The following is a 19,519-nucleotide window of genomic DNA, read 5'->3' on the forward strand; positions in this document are numbered from 1 at the left end:
AAAATGGTCTTACTTAAAAACTAAGATTCTTAAATTAGAGTTTTAAGACAAATTATAATCAACTATTTCCAAAAATACTTCAAACTAAATGACCAAATGAACCACAGTAGCAAGAAATTTGGTTCTGAACAATACAGAGCCACACAGAAAGAAAACAGGATTGACAATAATTTCAGATAGGAATTCAAAGTGGAATATAAAAGGATTTTTTTATTTAAAAAAAAACCAAAACATTTATTTTAATATATATTAAATATATATATTTTGTATAAAATATAAATATTTGTATAAAATATATTTATTTTATATATTTATTTTTATGTATTTATATTCATACTTATATATAAATATGTATTTATATGATATATATATAGCTCATTGTCACATATGTACTGCAAACATGCTGGTGTAATTATTGCCAAGAAACTGAAGAGATCCAATTGAAAACATATTAGAACTACTGCAAAACTGGTAAAGTGAAGTCTAAATCATGTTTATTTATAAATTAATACTTTTTTTTCTGAGCCCAATTTTTTTATTTGGTCTCCTCTTACATTTGAAAAACTCTTTGATGACACATTTGACCTCCCAACAAGCCCCATAGGCTGGTGACCAGGCCTTTAGCATACGGGGGACATTCACAATCCAATCCAGAACAAGGCATAACTCTACCTATAATTTTGTTTCTAAAATTAGGCTAAGTGACTTTCAATTTAATTTGGAGTAACAAGAAAAGAAAGCTAACCAAAATATTTTAGGTAAAATGACAATTTCACTAAACTTGTATTTAAGAAAATAATTCATACACTAGCACAAGAAAAATGTACAAAAGAGCCTCCCTTGTTCGTGACAGACCTAAAATAGGAGTGGAAAATAACCCAAATATCCACCAGTAGGGGAAGACTTAAGTGAATTATTACATATGACAGAACACTATGAAGCCACTTTAAGAAAACAAATTTAAGACAAAAAGAAATGTTTTCTCGACCAAAGCCAAACATAAAACTCCAGCCGGTGCAATTCCAACTTTGTACAATCTTTCATATTTTCGAAGGGAGGGAGTAGTCAATATTGTTCTCCATGGAGGTTTGGGGAGGGTTTGCTTATACACGAGTTTTGTTTTCCTCTCCTTCCTCCCGACCGCCCCCCCCCCACAACTTCTTCCTTTGTCTTGTAAACGAGAAAGCCTTACAACTGGCCGCCAGAAAAAGGTAACCTGTACAAAACGTGAGTCACGTTCAGCAACGAGGTGCCTTTTGGTGCTCTGCCAGGGGATTTTGTTTTGACAACTGTGAGGCCAGGAGCGGAAACCTGAACACAAAAGCCAGGGGGACGGAGCCGCTGGGCTGAGTCCCAACAGACGAGGCCAAGCGCCAGGCAACAAAAGACAGCAGTCGCCTTTACTGATTAGGAACCAGGGTTGTGTCAGCAGGACCCAGGGTCACCCGCTGGAAAACAAGCCACAGTGGTGGCCTGAAAGCAACTGGTGAAGCTGCAACTGAAGGGCGAGGAGAGGACGCGAGGCCTGGAGGGGAGCCAGGCGGGGGCTGTGCGCACAACGCGCACGCCCAAGCCCCGAAGGTCCAGGTAAGCCGGACACACGGGCACCGAGCGGAGATGCAGCGTGCACAGGGGGACTCCCTTCTCCAGAGCCCAGCCACACTCGCCACCGCCCCCGTCCCCCCCCCCCCAACACCGAGGCATCTGGGACTTCCTAGGGAGGAACGCCACGATTGGCTGCTGCCACTGGCATGATGTCACCATCAGCCAATCTAAAGTCAGTGCTCCGCCTAAGCTAAGGAGGTAGTTAGGGGTTAATTAACTCTTCCTAAACCCTGGAAGCCAGGAAAAAAAAAAAAAAAAGATGTCCCTCATTTTTGACTTCTCTTTGCCTAGATAGAGAAGTGAGGAGTTAGAGATGGAAATAAAGCAAATAGGAACACATGGTGCCAAGGTGTTGTAGATATAGGTACAGACATGGAGACACACACTCACACTTGGTGGGTAAATGTAATGGGTGTCTATTTAGAAATTTGTAAAAAGGTTGATCCAGAATTCCACTATATAGGGTAGTATTTTAAAACATTTTGATGCAGTTTCTTCCTATATTTTAAAACTTAAAAGCGAAAGATTTTTATGTAAATTAGATCACATTTTATTTCTTGTAGCCTTCTTTATTCGTTTACTGTTAGAATTTTCCTTTGGCATTTAATAGTCTTCAACTGTAGGAGGCTTGCTGCTCATGCCTGCAATCTCAGCGGCTGGGGAGGGTGAGGCAGGACGATGGCAAATTCAAAGGCATTCTTGGGAAGAATGCGAGACCCTGTCTCAAAAATAAAAGAATGAGAAGGGCTAGGGATGTAGATCAGTGGTAGGGCACCTCTGGATTCAATCCTCAGTACCAGAGGGAAGGAAGACTTCAGGTATTTAATGGCTGCAGAATTTTCAACCAAATGGACAGTTCATAAGTGCATCATTATCCAGCATATAAATACATGTCCTCAGTTTTACTGGCAAGAAATTGTACTGGGTATACCATATATATATATATATATATATATATATATATATATATATATATTTTTTTTTTTTTAAATGCCCAGGTCACTATCATAAACAAGGCAGTAATGAATGCAATTGTATTGTGAGAACTCCTGTCCAATCAATTCCTTAGAGAAACTCTCATGTCAAAGATGAAAATACACATCACCTGGGGCTGCCATGCTGCTCACTGGGAAGATGCTTGACTAGTATCAGTAAAGCCCTGGGTTAGATCCCAGGCACTGCAAACAAAACAAAGCAAACACAGCAACAACAACAAAAAAACCCAAACATTGCCCGATTGCCCTTCAGAAATGTGGTAGACTGTCTCTTAGAACATTTAGTTCTTCATACCCTAGGGGACTTATTTTCCATCTTTGATGATCTAGTACAGGATGGTAGCCATGAATCTATTTTTTTCTCATTCCCTTCATTACTGGGATTTTGATTATGTTTTCATGTACCCAATGGCCTCTTTTATTTCTTTCTGGATTATCTGGGTTCTTTACCCATTTAAACAAAATCAGAGCAATTATCTTTTCTAATCCGTTGTAAGACCTATGTTTTCAGCCCAGCAGCATTATCTGGACTCTTTTCTTGGTGCACATACTGTTTTCTTCTACTACACGTCTTATCCTCAGGCTTTTGCTCCAGTGTTCTGTTACTTTTGTTCCTGTTTCCTCTTTGCTGTGGCACAGTTTATGTGGCATGTTCTTGGGACATTTAAAGAACCAGAGCCGTCACTAGTGGTAATTCTTTGATCACTTTTAAAACATTATGCATAATTACTAGTCAATCCAATTCAATTAGTCAATTCTTTATTAAAATGTTTACTTTTAATTATTTTAAGTTAAAATAATTAAAGTTTTAATTAAAAGTTTATTAAAAATTTCTTCATTAAATTTTTAAAAAATTAGTCACTTGGGTTCAAATGCAAAATTCAAAAGGAGGATAGTGAAAAGCTTTTCTCCTCTGTTTCCAACCACCTATTTTCTCTTCCCATGAGCAACCCCCAATGCTAGTTTATTGTAGACCTTTCCAGAGATATCCTAAAAATGAGCACATTCCTTAAAAAAAAATCCACAAAATAATCACAGGTTACAAATACTTTCATTTTGCTTTTTAAAAACATGATACATACTGGAGAGCATGTCTTATTTAGCACATGTAGAGTTAATTCCTTCTTTTGAAGAGCTGTGTGATGTCCCACTATATGGAACTTATTTCTTGGTCACTTGATTTTTCAAAGGAAATTAGGATTACTTCTAATATTTACTATTACAAATAATGTTATGATAACTAAAATTACATGTATCAATCAAATATGTTAGTGGTTTCTTTTTTAAGCAAGTTTAGCCTATTTATATGAAATAGCATGACAGATAAGCTTGGTGACTTTATTCTGTGCCAACTTTATATTATGAGTTCTGTTTACTTCTAAATTTCTTAGATTTTATTGTATGTCTGTTTGCTTTGTTCCTGAGCATGTAGTTGTCTCTTCTGAGGATTCAGAAGTTTTTACTTTTTGGTCTAGTGGTTATCTTTAGTTAACTCTAGTCAAATATTGTTTTTTTTCATTGAAGTCAAAGAATACAGTCTATAATGTCTAGTATTTGTAATTGTTGATGCTTTGTGGTTTTGTATATAACCAATTTTCAAAAAGTGTCCTATACCCCATGTAGTGGTTTTTTTGAGTTTTTGTTTGTTTGTTTGTTTGTTTTGACGGGGGATTCATAAATTCTTTGATGCTCCTCTTTTGAAGGAAGGGTTCCATTGAATGTTATTAAGGAGGTTCAAGATGTGATCAGGAACAGGTTCCTTTTTTTCTGTTCTCCTGGCTCCCAGCCCGGTGAAGTCATTCTTTGTACAAGGACAGGCTGTGATAATCACCTGACTTCTGCAGCCATGAACTCATTACCTAAAGACCTGTAGCTTCCTTGAGTCCCTGGAGTATGTGTCCAGCAGCATCCCTTGGAGTCTGAGACATCGTTAGAGTCCTCAGAGGCTCAGCCAGCCAGGGTGATGTCATGCCCAATGTGGCCTGCATCCTCCTGCCTCATGGACAGCACTCTTTGTGCCTGTGTCTGGTGAAAACTCTCTAGGCAGGGGGGGTGTGCCCTCAGACTGGGAAGGCCAGGTGGTTGGTGGCTTTGGTTCATTTCACTTTCCAGACCAGCTCTGTCGGAGGTGGTGACTTATCTCTATGGTATCAGGCCCTTCTGGTCCAAGAGGGTGAACTGGGCCCAGTTCAGTGAAGACACTATAAAAAATGACAACCAAGTAATAAACTCACTCACTCACTCTCTGTCTCTCTCTGCCTCTCTCTGTCTCTCTCTCTCTCACACACACACACACACACACACACACACACACACACACAGAGCTGGCCTTCATGGATCCGTGGATTCCGCATCCCTGGACTTAACCAACTGTGAATCAAAAATATTTGAAAAAGAAAATCCAGAAAGTTCTAAAAAACAAAGCTTGAATTTTCCCATGGGCTGGATACTACAATGAATCCATACAAATGAAATTATATGTAGGCATTGATTAGGTATTACAAGTAATCTAAAAATTATTTAAAGTATACGGAAAATGGGCGTAGGTCATAGCAAATTATACACCATCTGTGTCAGGAGCTTGAGCATCGCGGATTTTGGTATCTGTATGGGTCCCGGAACCGATCCTCTATGGATGCTGAGGGGTGGCTGGAAGTAGCACCACGATGGGAAAGATGATTGACAATCTCTTTTCCTAGTTCTGGTGCACTCTGAAGTCAGTTTTCACAATATATCCCAGAAGCAGATCCACAGACTTCCTTATACCCTCCCTCAGAGTCTATGGACCTTAAATTATAATGGATTGAGACCAGGAGCTCATCTGGGGAGGGGTTGGGCAAAACTAGAAACCCATCACCATGAGGCAGTAAGTGTGCTTCTGTTGCCTTGGACTGCATTCTTCCCCGGCTCCGTCCTCTGGAGTCCTCATCTTCTCTGATTCCTTCTTCTTGGGATGCTTCCCTCATGCTGGGCTCGGAGCCTGCTGGGCCGATTCCCAATGGCTGCCCTTGGGTTTCTACTGAAATGCACCAGAGTCCAAGGGGAGAAGGGTCAGAGGTGGGCACCCTCTTCCTTCTGCCTTCTGCTTCCTGGGCTCCTTGAGAGCTGCTGTGACACCCTGGGAAGGGGCCTTAGAGATGGCCCAGCCCAACCCCCTCTCAACCCACTTTCTCTATTCTAGAGAACACCTAAGACATCCTGCATATCAAGTTCTATAACCATATTCTTTATTTGAAATAATCTTTTTCATTTGCTATTCTTAGTTATGCATGACAGTGGAATGTATTTTGACATATCATATATACATGGAGTATAACTTCCCATTCTTGTGGTTGTACAGGATGAGGAGCCACACTGATTGTGTGTTCATGTATGAACATAGGAAAGTGATGTCAAATTCATTCTATTTTCTTTCTATTTCCGTCCCCCCTCCCTTTTCTTCATTCCTGTTTTTCTAATCCAAAGTACTTCTAATGTTCCGCCCCTACTGTGTGTTAGCATCCTCATATCAGAGAGAACATTTGGCCTTTGGTGCTTTGGGACTGGCTTATTTTTACCTAGTATGATAGTCTCCAGTTCCATCCATTTACCAACAAATGCCATAATTTCATTCTTCTTTATGGTGGTGTAATATTCCATTGTGTATATATGCCAAATTTTCTTTATCCATTCAACTGTTGAAGGGCCCTTCGGTTTGTTCCGTAGCTAACTGTTGTGAATTGAGCTGCTATAAATATTGATGTAGCCATGTCACTATATGCTGATTTTAAGTCCTTAGGGTATATATATTGAGGAGTAGGATAACTGGGTCAAATGGTGATTTCATTCCAAGTTTTCTGAGGAATTTCCATACTGCTTTCCAGAGTGGTCGCACCAATTTGTAGTCCCACCAGCAATTTATGAGTGTTCATTTTCCCCCACATCCTCACCAACATTTATTGTTGCTTGTATTATTGATAATTGCCATTTTGACTGGAGTGAGATGAAATCTCAGTGTAGTTTTAATTTGCATTTCTCTAATTGCTAGAGATGTTGAACATTTTTTCATGTATTTGTTGACCTATCATATTTCTTCTGTGAAGTTTCTGTTCAGTTCCTTTGCCCATTTGTTGATTGGGTTATGTTTTTTGTGTGTGTATGTGTGAAGTTATTTGAAATTCTTTATATATCCTGGAGATTAATGCTCTGAGTTGTAGGTGGCAAAGATTTCTCCCATCTTCTAGGTTCTCTCTTCACATTCTTGATTGTTTCCTTTGCTGTGAAGAAGCTTTTTTAGTTTGATACCATCCTGTTTATTAATTTTTTGTTTTACTTCTTGTGCTTTGGGAATCTTGTTGAGGAATTGAGTTCCTAAGCCAACATGATGGAGAGTGGGGCCTACATTTTCTTCTAGTAGGTGCGGGGTCTCTGGTCTAATGTGTAGGTCCTTGATCCACTTTGAGTGGAGTTTTGTGCAGGTTGAGAGGTAGGGGTTTAATTCCATTTTGCTACATATGGATTTCCAGTTTTCCTAGCACCATTTGTTGAAAAGGCTATCTTTTCTCCAATATATGTCTATGGTGCCCTTGTCTAGTATGAGATAACTGTATTTATGTAGGTTTATCTTTGTATCTTCTACTATAACCATATTTGTTAGAGTCTGTAAACAAGTCTGGATGGCCCCTGGCAAAATGCCAGAGAGAGTGGTTTGTGACGTAATGCCAACGAGCCATTAAGTGTGGAGATTTCTTATTGGTTGACTGCTGTATCTAGTTTATGTTAATTAAGATAAGCTGTGTGGAATGTATAAATAAGTCTGTTGTCCTACAATAAACGGCTCCCTCTCCTGCTGTATCAATCTACACAAGTTCGTCACCCCCCGGTTAGTTTGCTGCAGCCGGACTGCGGCACATATTGAGACCAGGTTGGGGTATCAATGGCCAGTTTACTCTTTTTTTTTTATTCTGTCCTTAATTCCAGTTTTTGAACCCCTACCAGACACTGGGTTTCATGCAGAGAGGATGTTGTGTTACAAAGCCACGGTCCTTACCCTCAAAGACCTCATACTTAAATGAGAGAGACAAATAAATAAAATACACAGTGAAAGTGCAGTGTCAACCTTGTGTTCAAGCCCTTAGAGGAGGAGTGGGGTGGGGTGCTATAAGGAGGAGGCACAGAAGTGTAGAAGAGAAGGAGAAGGAGATGACATATATCCTCTCTGAGTTGCACGCTCCTTGAAGGCTGGTGCACAACCCCAGTTTCCTTTCACAGTATCGACCTACATAGAATAACACTTCTGGGTCTACTCTCCACTTCTGCCACATAGCAGTGTGACCTTGGCCAAGTTGGTTAATGTTCCTGAGACTCGGTTTCCTCATCTTTAGGATGGTGATAGTCATTCCCACCAGGTTGGTTTGTCATTAAAATTAAATATGGTGATCTATGTCAAGAACTTAGCAGAGGACCTGATTGGTGTAGGAGTCAGTATGTCCGAGCTCTTAGTGGTGCCATTTCAGGCTGAGATTCTAAGAAAAGAAGACCAACCACTTTCCTATTTTAAAGTGAGGAGTGGGACCCTGAAGCACAGGGGTGAAAGGGGTGCCGATGACCTCTCTCCCTCAACCCATAACAAGTGGAGAAACCAAAGGGGAGAGCCGGGGTCAGAGGGAGTGTTTCTTGAAGGAGCCTTGTTGATGTGCTATGGATCCATGTTCCTCCCAAGCCACCAACCTCAACTTCTTCCCACCCTGAGCATGCACAGCCTTGGAGAATGAAGGACGTGTTTCTCTCCAGCTCCATGGCTAATGAACGACGTGGAGCACCTACGGCACGACTTCAGGAGCTGGGAGGTTACAGTGGACTGGTGTGACCAAGGCTTGGGAATCACACCGGAGGGCTGGTGTTTGACTGGCAGTGCCCATGTCAGAGTCTAGGAAGGCCGCCCCAGATGGGTTGTACCTTGCTGGGTTGCACCTGCAAGCTCTGTTAGAGCAACGTGGATCTAGGATCCCCACGGGAATCAGAAGTGGCCTGTGAGTCATGATTCTTAGATTCTGCCCCGGGGGGCTGCCCCAAGAGAAGAGGGACCTCACATAAAGAAGCTGGGGTGTACCCCCCCCCCGCCCCAACTCACAGGGGCTGCTAGAGAGCCTGGCGATTAGCTAGAGGAGATGTACTCACCCCTCTGATTTAGAGGAGGAGGAAGAGTTTACTTGGGCTCAATGTTTCAGAGGTTCTGTCCATGGTCGCTGACTCCATTGCTCTGGGACCAAAGTGGGGCAGAACATCATGGCAAAAGGGTGCTGTCGGGGGAAGCACCTGAGAGGGGAGAGAGGAAGAGGTGGGCAGGGTGAGATCTGCTCTCCAGGGATAAACTGTAAACCCCAAACGCACGTCCCCATTGACCTGCTTCCTGCGCCCCGCCTGCCTACAGTGACCACCCGTTCATCCCTGTCAGGGGATTTATGCACTGGTTAGGTCAAGGCCTTAAGACCCCATTGTTTCACCTCTGAACTGTCTAGCATTGTCTCACACATGAGCTTTGGGGGACACCACACATCTAAACCGTAACACCCTCCTCCACCCGGCAAGGGACCTGCAAGGGAAGAAAGGTCAGGAAATGGGGGAGGACTCTTTGCTCCAAGAAAAATAGTCACCTTTAGACACCTGCGAGGCCCAGAGGGTGACAAAGAGTGACAAATTCATTCCCATGAGGGCATCCTCAGACGACCAATACTTTCCCCCTCACCCCCTACACTGCCCCCATCCTGGTACAGAGGGTAGGAGCAGCAGAGGCCAAGGCAGAGGGCAGAGAGGGAAGTGCCCTCAACCCCAAATGCTCCTGGGTCAGAATGGGTGGGACCGGTAACTTCAGCCAAAGCTGCAAACCTGGCGGGATGTGCGGGTTATTGAGCCCCAGTTGTTTGGTGCCCTATTATTTGAGCACAACCTCCAGGCACAAAGGTGAGCCCCCGTTACAGTCTGCCCTGTCGACCTCCAGGCCGGACCCAGGCTGGTCTCGGGGTTGAATCACCTCCTTTCCCTGCCATGAGAAAGACCCTGCCCCTTAGTCTACCTGCCTTGTCCACATGGTCTGCTTTGGAGAGTCTTTCATTTATTATTTTTTCTTTATTGAGATATAATTGGCAAATAAAATCATATATATTTAAAGCGTAAGATGTGAATTGCTATAGATGTCCATTGTCCGATGAGTTCCAAAATCAAGTCAATTATCATGTCCATCACCTGATGTGAGTACCCCCACCCCCAACACTTGACATCTGCTTTCTCATGCTAAGTGTTTTAAATATTAACTATAATCACTGTGCTGTATTACAGATCCTCAGAGCTCATTCATCTTATAACTGACCAAACCTCCCATCCCCACTTGCAGCTCCAGGCCACCATTGGAGTCTTGTGCCCCGGCTCTGCTGCTGTCCTCAATGGACAGAGGGAAGGCACAGCTCTTCCGTTTCAGGATGGTGGTGCCCGCAGTGCTCCTGGGGCAGCATTCCTTTTCTCATCATAGATCTAGGTCTAGATACAGACACAGACATTGCATTACTGCACAGCATTCTGTTGTTTTCAAATCAGTTTTATTGAGATATATTCCACCACCACCAACAATAAAAATATTCATTTTAAGTTGGAGATCTTTGACAAATATATAAACCCATGTAGTCACTACCACAGTCAAGATGTGGCATATTTCCATTAACCCCCAAATCCCTTCCTGTTCCACCCTCATTAAGCTCAACCCTGACCCCGCCCCAAGCAGCCCCTGATAGCTTTTCCATCCCTTCCAATGGGATTCATCACTTCCAGAAGAACCTCACAGAAGTGGATCATACATGCAAATTCCACGTTAATCAAGAACAATCTGTCCAGATAATAAAACACTGATATTTTTCTAGAAAATCAGCTGAAAACGTGAGTTTTTTTTCCTCCTAATGAGAAAACTGATAACCGTTCTCTCTGGAAAGCACGATACAAAGCACAGACTTTTTAACCATATTCCAGTGACCTCCAAATCTACCAGCCTCCTCCCTCGTCACACTCCCTTTAATTTACATGTTTCTATTTTTCCTCTAATGCCCTACTTATTTGGATGGAATACAAGAATGCCACTTGTGTCCTGCTTATGATCATTTCTAATTTTCTTGGATTTTTGGTTATGAACTGATTTTTCATGGGCAGATAGATTTTCAAGATTACTATGCTTAAGTTCATCTACCATTGACCTAAACTGGCTTTGGATCCATTGAACAGAAAGGGTCAGATCCTAAACTACACCGGAAGGTGAGTGAAAGTCACAGTGGCTTTTTGTTAACTTTGTGTGTTGTGTGTGTGTTTTCTCTCCTGCCCTTTTTGAAGCCTGCTTTCATGATCTTCCAAGTCTCTGAAGTCCTTAAGCCTTTATAAGGGAGGATTCCAAGTCGGCCCTTTCCCCATGTTTTCTGTGTGCATCTGAGTAGGGCAGGAAGGGAACGAGTCAGGATGACCCTAGTGCTGATTCCAGCACCCTGTGCACAGAGAAACGTGTAAACAGGCAGAACTGGCTGGCTGGGGAGGTGGCCACCTCATGCCCCAGAGCCTGGCCCTCTGCTGAAGAGTCACTTGTGGGCTGCCTGCTCTGCATCCTTGGAGTGTTCAGCCCCTGGAATTTTTGTGTGGGGACAGAGGCAACTCCAGAGCTACAGATGAGGGCACAGATACTGCAAACATTCTTCCCAAACCCCAGTTTTCTCAGTCCGACCTAATTCAAGTGTTCTGCAGTGACCTTGTGTTCAAAGACATTTAGATGATGTGCACGACATTCCTGTCTCATCGGTGGTTGCTCATCCCGAGGCAGCGCACCTACTGGCCCTCCACTACCCACTTGGCCTCACCCAGAGCAGGACTCCCATTCCATGCAGATTTGCACTAGGACACCAACCCGCTGGCCCAAATCCCGGGCACCACACACACATCTGTCCTGAGCTGACCCAGAGAGATTCTCTTGTTTGGATATTTTGGAGTTGGGATAAAGAGAAGACTGATCTGTCTTTCCAAGCTAGGAAACACAGAATGGTCAGGGCTGGGGAGTCACAGTCTGTCATGAGGTAGGAGGAAAAAATAGCCTTTTAGACACAGAATGAAAGGGTGCGGGGAGCACAAGTTCTGGAGATAGAGCCCGGGACTTCCAGGTTCTGTTAGCTTTCAATTCCTGGCTCCATCCCAGCTGTTTTTTGTGTGTTGGTTTCCATGTGATATTCCTTTAAACTTGAATAGATTTTCTGATTTTGCTCATGGTAATTTGGAGGAGTTTCCTGTTCATTTATAACCAAATGAACTTGGAATAAGGTGCAACCAGGAAATGAAGCTGCACGTGACCACATAGCTGACCCATTTCAGGGGTGGGGACACTTGGATTCCATGATGCTGGAACAGAAAGCTGGCCATCAGTGACCTGCAGACTGAAACCACTAGTGAAATGAGTGTTGGATGGGTTTTGGAACTTGGAGAATTTTTCTAATGAGACTGAGGCATTAGGGGCTCAGAAGGTCAGGATGAAGGATGTCAGGTTGTGCTGGAGACCCCCTGAGGCTTCAGCTAGGTGCTCAGGGAAGTGTCAAGTTTGAGACTGTCACTGCAAATGGATATCGACAATCAGGTCAGTTATGCAACCCTGCTCCTGAAGGCCGCTCTGCTCATGGTATAGGATCGGAGGCCACAGAGAGTCCATCCTAGAAGGTAGTCATAGGACCGACTGAGCTGCAGCTGTTACACTCTGCAGCAACCTACATCCAGAACTAAATTTGGCACGCCAATTATGAAACAGGGAGGTTCTGGCAATTGGAACAAGGACACCCAGGAAGGGCTGGGGGAACTGGGGAACCCTGATCCTTCCCATGTGCTTCCGAGGCCTTCTGTGGTGCCCTCCTGCAAAACCAGGGTGGGATGCCTCTCGCCATGAACTGTACTTTAGGACCTGGTTTGGGAAGCTCACAGAGCCAACCAGGCAGAGGCAGAATTTCTTTGCTGGTGTCCTCCACACCCGAAGGCAAAATTCATTAGGCAGGGAACTCGGGCACAGCCCTCCAGCTTCTTTCTAAGAACTGAAGCCCACAGGCACAGCTCGGCTCCGGCTGTCCTGCTTAGCAAGCTGTCTGGAGACGGCTTTGAGCAAACGCAGACTCCCTAAATTAAATCGACGGGCTGCCAGTTAAGATTTTACAGGTTTTTTGTTGCCAAGAAAACCGTAGCCTGGACAACAGGGTCTCTTAGATGGACACAACTGCACTGCCAGGCATCTCAGGCCTTCGGGAGAGCACAGGCCCATTCCTGTAGGCTGCCAGCTCCCCACAGAAGGCTTCAGGAAACCACAGCCAAGTAATGCTGCCCCAAAGTTGCCCCAGGGTGGCTGTGAAGGACCCCGGAGAAGGGCAATATCTTTATGGACAGAAGATGGACTGGCACCACTGGCTACCAAGGGACGGGGTCCAGGTGCCAGCAGGGGTCAACATGCAGATGGCCATGGGTGTCCTGCCAGAGCTAATTTGCACCTCAAGCCGGTGACCAACGCGTGGCTGTGGGCCTGGAGTTGCTCTTTTGTTTTTAAGTGGGAAAGCGGTATGGCTGTGTCCAGCCTTCCTCCCAGGGTTCCCATCAGGTGGGGCTCGAGGGTGGATGGTTGTCACTTCCTCTACAGGCTGGATGAGTTTCTCCTGGGGGAGAAAGGGGCCTTGCCTGGGACCCGAGCCTCACCTCTGAGTGCAACAGGAGCTGGAGGAGGAGCAGGTGTCGGCAGGTAGAAATGCACATGGGCTCCCTCTGCTGTGGACCTTGGTATGGAAACCTGGCCCACGCAGGGCTGGAAGATTTCATTTTTCTGGGAATTTTGAATCAGATCTAGGAGACAGCAAATGAATTTCTCTGTGTGGCCTGACTACAAAGATGCCAGTGCCTCTGCTTAGTGGCAGCCCTGGGCACAAACAGCAGAAAGGTGATCTGCAGAGAAGAGGCAGGCGTCTCTGCCAAGCAGGCCGGGGTGGGCTGGGGGGCGAGAGAGATGCAGAGCTGCTTCGTGATTGCTTGCCTGACTCATTACTGGGGTGGAACCATCTTTGGGTTCCATGAAATAGTCTCAACTCCTTTTTTTAATTTTTCTTTTTTGGAACTGTCTATATTGAAATCATCATAGATTCAGAAGAACTTGCAAAGATAGTACAGAGAGGTCCCAGGTTCCCTACTCTCAGTTTCCCCCAGGGTTGCAATTTAGGTAACTATAGTACCATGTCAGGACCAGGAGCCCACATTGGTAGAGTGCGTCCTGGGCCATTTCACGCCCCACATTGATTTGTGTAGACACCGCCACCCTCAAGATGCAAAACTGCTCTGCCCAGGAGGATGCCTTTCTCTGATACCTCTTTAGTCACCCTCCGCCCCCATTCCTAAGCCCCGATAATTACCCATCTGTTTCTCACCTCTGTCATCTGGTCTTTTTGTGACTGTTCTATCCATGGAATCATATAGTTGTAACCCTTTGAGACTGGCCGTCCTCCCCGCACCCCCAGCATAATTCCCAAAGATCATTCAAGTCTCTGCATCAGGAGTCTATTCCTTTTTAACGCCCAACAGTAAGTATCCGTGGTGTGGATATACCGGTTTGTGTAGCCATTCACCTCTTAAGGGCCTTCTTGGTTATTTCCTGTTTGGGGCTATTATGAACAAAACTGCTCCAACATTTGTACACAGATTTTTGTGTGAATATGAGTTTTCATTTCCCCGGGAACAATGCTGAGGAGAGCAATTGCCTGGTCCCCTGGTGTTGCGGTTTGGATCTGGGATGTCCTCCAAAGCTTCCTGTGTGGAAGGCTTGGTCCCCAGCTGGTGGCATTATTGGAAGGTAGTGGAAATATTGGGAGGTGGGGCCTAACTGGAAGAGGCAGGTCACTGGGGGCTGCTTTTGAAGGGTGTATTTTGTCCCTGGATCTTACCGCCCACCCCCACTCTGTCTGCTTCCCAGCTGCTGCGGGGAGGTAAGCAGCTCTGCTCCACCCTGGCCCTGCACCATGATGATCCACTTCACCACATGCCCAGAGACAATGGGGCCAGCCAACCATGGGTGGAATCCTTTGAAACCATGAGCCAAAGTAAACCTTTCATTCTTTTAAGTTATCTCAGGTATTTTGTCACTGCAATGAAAAGCTGACAAACACATCTGGTAAGTGTGTGTTAAATCTTTTAAGAAACTGCCAAACTGTTTTCTGGAGTACCATTTTCCATTCCCTCCAGCAACATCTCACTGATCTAGTTTCTCTGCACGCTCACTAGCATTTGGTGTTGCAACTACTTTTATTTTACTCTTTTAATAAGTATGTTGTGATTGCTCACAGAGACTTACACTTGTATTTCCCCTATGGCTAGTGTTGTTGAATACGTTCTCATGTGTGTATATGCTATCTGTATATTCTCATTGATAAAACCTCTCTTCATATCCACTGTCCACTTTCTAATAGGATTGTGTATTTTTAAATGTTATACTGTTAAATTTTAATATAAACTTTTCTTTAAAAAAACAAGTTTGAAATGGGCTTCTGCTACTTGCACGACTGAGACTTATGGGTAGTCTGTGTTGTACTTAATGACAATCACAATAATGGCTGACATTTATTAAGCTTGTAGTTGTGCCAGGCACTGTTCTCTAGTGACATCCAGGTCTTAGCTTACTTGATAAATGTTTTGTTTTTCTAAACAGAGTATTTTTTTTATAAACATTATCTGCCAATACAATTTAGTTTACAAATCTAATTGTTGGTAAACAAACAGCACGGACAATATACATTGCTTAAATTCTAATTGACTGCATTTATTTGTGTCTCAATTTACTGAGAGAAATGTAAGCCACTGGCGTCGCAAGGGCTTCTGAGACAGTGAAATAAGCATTCATGTTTTAAAAGTGACGTCATGCATACATGTTTTTCCTTAGTGTTAAGTAAATTCTTGAGAATTGTCAGTTCAACTAATTCTACATAAATCCCCCAAACCTTTGTCTCCTCCTAAATTAAAGGCAGAAAATAAACACCCATTTATGTTATATGTTTTTACAAATTGCACTGGTGCAAGTGATACGGACACACGTGTGTTGGTCAGGTCTTCTGAAGGGAGGCAAACACCCCATTTTCTGAGATTTAGAAAGAGGTCAGAGGCTCTGTGAACGTCCCCAGGGAGACTACCCAATTGGTCTTCAGTAGAACTACCTGGGTCACAGGCAGGGGTCCCTTTGGGGACTGAGGTGCTCCTTAGTGCCTCAGAGGCTGCAAGTGTGTGCTTACAGAGTGATCAGGTCATTGGGCAGCGGTTGCCCTTGGATTCTTGGTTAGAGATAAATGAATCGGGTCCCCCCGGTGCAGCCTGGCAGTGTGTGGAGATTCAGGGTCTGAATGCTGTTGCCACAGTGCAGCCTGAGCTGTGAGGAGCTGTGAGAGTCTGTGCAGCGGCAGGAGCGTGGATCTGTGTGTCTGGGGGGCCACGCACCTTGACTGAGGTCCAGAGGCTGCACCTAGGGAACCAGTCACCACCCACCCACCCCACCCAACACTGACTCGGCAGGTGCAGGGACAGTCTCTGGCCACGTCTTCTTCAGCAAGGCTCCTGGGAGCTTTGAGCACCAAGGTGTGACGAGCTCAGCCCCTGCCCAGCCTCTCCTCCGTCCCTGGTCTCAGTGCCACCCTTCCAAGCTTCCTAACTTTGACCTTACTGATTCCTTTGGTCTCTCCTCACCCCTTCTCCTTTGGACTCGATGCCTGTCCCGTTTCCTACTAACTATGCGCTGCTTTTCTATTCATCACTGCTGCAGGTGGCTTTGCCTCACCCCAGGAAGCCCCAGGACTCTCCCACTGGGAAGATTTCCAGGCAGTAGCTCTGCCCACCCCTCACTCCCTCTCTTTCCAATGTTATTTTCCCTTCTCTGCCCCAACATTCAAATTGAGGCCTCACCACTTTACAGATTGTGTGTGTGTGTGTGTGTGTGTGTGTGTGTGTGTGTGTGTTGCCCACCACAACCTGGCACTCAAACAGCAGCTAGATAGAAATGGAGCAGCCCTCCCCACTTCTCCTCTCCCCGCCTTGGTCTCTGCTCTCAGGTAGTGATGTCCTGCTCCCCTTCACCCCCACTGTCCCCACCCCACCCTCCTCCCCAGTCAGGATGGGGGGCTCCACCCGGTGCCTCCCTCCCTGGCAGCAGAGGATCTCTTATTGGCTGCCATCACCATGGCAACCCCCTGTCTCCGCTCCCCCTCCCTCACTTTTCAGAGCCCGCAGATCTGTGGAGCTGCAGCTCCTCAGGGCTGGGAGGGAAGGCAGGTGGGGAGGGAGAGAGGGCTCCTGACAGCCAGGGCAGACCTACGTTTGAGGTTTGCTTAGATTCTAGGTCCCGACTTGGCATGCAGTGCGGCCTCTATTGCCTCCACACCCTGAAGGAAATGCTTCTGCTACCCTCAGGCGCTTCAGTTCCCTCTGACATGGGCCAGCTTGGCCTTAGGGTCCTGGGTGGTGGCCTGTGACACGCATGGAGAGTGTGTTGTTCAAGGACACTCACTGAATGTGGAGCAGAATGACGTCTCTCCTGCTGTCCCTGCAGCCTTTGGGGGAGTGGGGTTTAGGAGAAGACAGCTGCATGCGCTGCAAACCCCAAAGTCAGGCAGGGCTGTTGGTCATTCTGACACCCCCAGGTCCCCTGACAAGCGTCCTTGAGTCCTGATGAGGAGTCGTCTTGGGAGACATATGTCCATGTGGGCCCCCCTGCAGAAGCCCGCAGGGCCTGGGCCCCAGCTGTGGGCAGCAGGTCCTCTACATTCAGCAGGCCACCTTCAGATCCTCGACAGTGCTGTTGTAGTTAGAAAAAGGATTTCACAGCATGGGCTGAGTTCAAGGTAACCTTTAATCATTATGTGCAGTCTCAGTGACCAGAGGCGTGGTGGTCGAGGGTGAGGATGATGACATTTATGGGAGGTGATGTCATACTGAGGTGAGGTGATATCATACTGAGGTGAGGTGATGTCATTCTGAAACCCACTGCACAGGGATGATCTTCAAAGTCATCAAGTCATGTGCAAGAATCCCGACACAAAAGGACAAACACTACATGATGTCACTTGTATGATATACTTAGAATCAGGCAGATTAATAGAGTTGGAAAGTAGATCAGAGGTTAGGGAGAAAGGGGCGGTTTTAATGGTTACAGATGAATGTTGGGGAGATGAAAAACTTTGGAAGATGGTTGGTGACAGTCACACAGCACTGACTGTATATAGTGCCACTGAATGAATGGTATACTTAACAATGTCAGTGGGCTGGGATGTGGCTCAGTGGTACAGGGCTTGCCTAGCATGTGCAAGGCCCTGGGTTTGATTCCTCACACTGGAAAAAGGGCAAAACTTAGGTCTTGAATGTTTTGCCACAATTAAAAGTGAGTCCTTCCCAAAAAAACTGAGTGAGGAAGGTTGGGCAGTGGAAAGCGAGGATAGTCACATGGAGGCGCCCCCAGGAGGAGTCCTGCTCTGCAGGGCACCTCAACCCTTCTGCTGCACCTGCCCTCTCCCGCCCACAGGCTGACAGTGAGCAGCTGAGCCTCCTGCATCAGGGGGTCCCTGGGTTCCCCGAGGGCACAGAAGGCACTGTAGATGACCCTTCCCCCCCACAAGAACCTCCAGGGTAAAGATTAGTCTGGGCTCCTACCTGTGGCTCCCTCTGGTAGACCCAGGCTGATCATGTGGGCTGTGAGGACCCGCTGGTCCTGGGCAAATGCCACAACACAGATGTGGCTGACACCTCCTGAGGGCCGCCAGGGGGAAGCCCTGCTCTCCTGGGACCCCTGCATGAAGCCCTTGCCAGCTCCAGGCCTGGGCTCTCTGCAGCCCCTTCCCACCTTGTGAGTCACTGTCCTAACCCACCAGCCTTCTGACAGAGCTGGAAACAGGCATCAAGCCTTTGGGGAAGCTATTTTTAGGGTTCATCTGTTCTATCTTCTTGCTTCTCTAGATTCCATATTCTCTCACCCCCAGATTTGAAGGAGCTAAAGATTCTCAAAATCATTCATGGTTCCCCCAGTGTGCAGGCTGTGCCTCCCCCCACCTTCCCCCTACCACTCCCTCCCTTCCCTCTCGCCACCCTCACTCTCTGCCTCCCCGGCTCCACGGGCAGTGGGGAAAGCAGCCCTTTGTCTGACATCATCTCCCACTCCCTGGCCTGCTAAGAGTTACTCGCTCAGGCAATCCCCGCTCCACCAGAGGAGACTGTCCAATTGCCAAGCAACCTACTGTTGGCCAATCAGAGAGCTCGGAGGTGATGTCATGGCGAGAGGCGAGCAGTGGTGCTGATGTTGAGAGAAGCCCAGGGTACCACTAATTGAGGGAGTGAGGAGAGAGCAGCTCACTTGCTTCGAACTGGACTGCAGGTAAGAAGACATGAGATGCACAGGGTCGGAGGTTTTCAAACAAAAGAAAGAAGCAAAACAGCAGCCACGGAGAGGAGAGGCGGAGGGTCCCGGCCCTTTGTGTTGCCTTTGGTTTCACTCAGTCATTTAAACTTTGTCAAGCCTTGGGGGAAGCAGGGCGAGGCAGGGGACGGTGCTTGGTGAGGGGCAGGGGCCAGGGTGGGATCCTCACTTTTGTTCCAGAGCTCAGGAGAGAGGCAGTGTTGGAAGGAGGTCCCTGGTGAGTTATTTTTGCACAAAAATGTTTTGTTGCTGAGGGAGAAAGGGTTGGCTTGGAACCTGGTTTCCCCTGGAACTGCTTCTGACCCGAAGACCCCTTTCAAGCCTGAAGCTGCCCTGTGTTTGACAGTTTCGGCTTTCCTGGTCTTTCTTTCCCGTTTTCATCCTTCTCCTTGTCTCTCCGCCACCTTACTTTCTCCTCCTGGTCCTAAGGATGCAATGAGATCATCCCCTCTGCCTGACC

The 19,519-nt window shown here is 46.1% G+C and overlaps 1 protein-coding gene across 1 annotated transcript in view; it reads left to right on the forward strand.

The window, feature by feature from the left end:
* The first annotated feature begins 1,312 nt into the window (after window positions 1-1,312).
* The window catches only part of Stmn4 (stathmin 4), a 36,144-nt gene continuing 17,937 nt past the window's right edge, over window positions 1,313-19,519 (forward strand). Inside the window, exon 1 of the mRNA XM_076852280.1 lies at window positions 1,313-1,587. The gene's annotated coding sequence lies outside the window, so the exon portion shown is untranslated. The remainder of the gene's footprint in view (window positions 1,588-19,519) is intronic.

The sequence above is a fragment of the Callospermophilus lateralis genome, chromosome 4 (assembly GCF_048772815.1).
Source record: "Callospermophilus lateralis isolate mCalLat2 chromosome 4, mCalLat2.hap1, whole genome shotgun sequence".
NCBI classification, from domain to species: Eukaryota; Metazoa; Chordata; class Mammalia; order Rodentia; family Sciuridae; genus Callospermophilus; species Callospermophilus lateralis.